Source organism: Euphorbia lathyris, chromosome 5 (genome assembly GCF_963576675.1).
Source record: "Euphorbia lathyris chromosome 5, ddEupLath1.1, whole genome shotgun sequence".
NCBI classification, from domain to species: domain Eukaryota; kingdom Viridiplantae; phylum Streptophyta; class Magnoliopsida; order Malpighiales; family Euphorbiaceae; genus Euphorbia; species Euphorbia lathyris.
Genome location: NC_088914.1, coordinates 76,797,429 through 76,799,578, shown reverse-complemented (window position 1 = coordinate 76,799,578; position 2,150 = coordinate 76,797,429).

Genomic DNA, 2,150 nt, shown 5'->3' with positions numbered 1-2,150 from the left:
TTAGATACGTGAGAATGTGGATTTGAACGCATCCTTAAAAAAAACAATAATATATAAGGATTTGACCATCAGACTCAATGATTATGAAATTGTTAAAAAAATCTGTGCAATATATTATAAATATAGTATAGGAATAGAACTTCAAATTTTTATGCTCATTATGGAAAAAACTTGACTTAAAGATGAAAAGTCGTATTAATAATTATTTTTAAAATTATAATGTGCTCCGTACATTCCTAGAACATTTAAATTGATTTGCAAATTTAATACTTCTTATCTACATGTCGAAAGCAAATAAAAGATTCGTGCAAAGCACGGGTCTAAAACTAGTTATTACTGAAAGAACAAGGTTTTGCCCAATTCAATAAGAACTTTACTTTTAGTTATTTGGATTGGAATTTTTATTGGACAAAATACCAAATATAACTCTATGGTTTCACCAATTTACAAATGAGTGCTTATGGTTCTTTTTTCTACGAAAAAAGGACTAGAGTTCTTGCCGTTAGCGAAATTAAGAACTTTTAGATTTATACTGTCTATTTTGACTATTGATAATATCAAATTAGAAAATTCTAAAAATTAAAACATGTCTATATTAGATGTTTTACATACTAAATGCAAATGTTCATCACAATTTTACTAAACATCAATAATTAATTAGCTAATAACAAGAGAAATTATATCATGTGCCGGGCATACCACCTCAAAATCTGATGTGGCATGCCCTGCCCAATAAAAGAATGACACGTATTAAAAAAACTCAACTAACAGCAACATCTAACAGCTAACTAGAGTAGTTAACTGCTAACAGCTATCGGTTAAGAGCTGAACCAAGCAGACTCTATTGAAAATGTTCTAAATCTCTATTTTTTATTTAAAAACTAGCATTGTACCTGCGTGTTGCGCGGGTGGATAAATTTGTTGTAAAAATTTAGTATTTTAATGTTTTTTAAATTTTATATCATTACATGTAGTGATATTTATATTTTGCTTTAAAATAATTTAAATTTACAAATTTTAAATAAATTAACAAACATATTTTTATAATTGGTTGATAATAATGTTTAGAAGTTATTGAAGTCATAATCCATTGTCCATGTTAACATGTTGCAAGGGTCATTCCTTTCCGTTTTTGTATAATATTTTTTCTATACAATCTTGCAATTTTAAAATATTTAAAACACTTTTTGACAATGTTTTTTCAATCAAATTCTAGCTCTTTTTTAAATTATTTTTATCTTGCTTTCTAAAATATTTGAAATTGAAATAAACATGTCTTACTTTTTAAATTTTATTTGGTTTATATAGTAGTTTGGAGGTTTAAATATTATATTAATTATTAGAACAAAAAAATTAAATGTGCTATTATACTATAATATATTACAATCAATACTTTTCTAATGTTGCATATGAAGAAACTTTATCAATTCAATATGTTACATATAAAAAAATAAAATTCATAACAATTAGTCACAAATTCATCTTGATGATAATCATTTTGCTTGATGGAATTTCATGATCACCAAGTATTCTAATTCAATTATTCATTCTGCTACAATAACCCAATATATCCAATTGAATCAGCTTAAGGTGATGATTTCTCATATTTTCACCGAATTAGAAAAATTAATCTAACTTCAATTAAAGATAAAAATTGAGTTTATATAAAGCCAAAAATCTAAATTTTAGTTAGAATTAACAATCAAAATGATAACACCTAACAACATATACTAAAAAAAAATGCAACTATACAAAATCTTTTATTTTAGTCATTTTGAAAAAAAAAACAAATAAAAAAGAAAACATGGATAGAATTTCATCTCTAAAAGATGAAACTATTTAACAACTATTATTTAATAAAAATAAAAAACAACACAGTCGAGAATAAAAATAACTACAACATATGAAAAAAAATATCGACTAATTACCTTGAGAAACATAAGAATTTCTTATAATTTTTGACACTTTTGTGTTTCGCGATTTAGTTGTTTATGCATCTTGTATTTCTATCGGATTTCTTCAATTAGAGATATCAGTTTGAAAAAAAAAAGACAAATAAAAATGAAAATATGGATAAAGTAGCGAGAGGTATAGAACTTGGGTAACAACAGAAATAGATCTGAAAGATGAACTATAACAACTATTGTTTA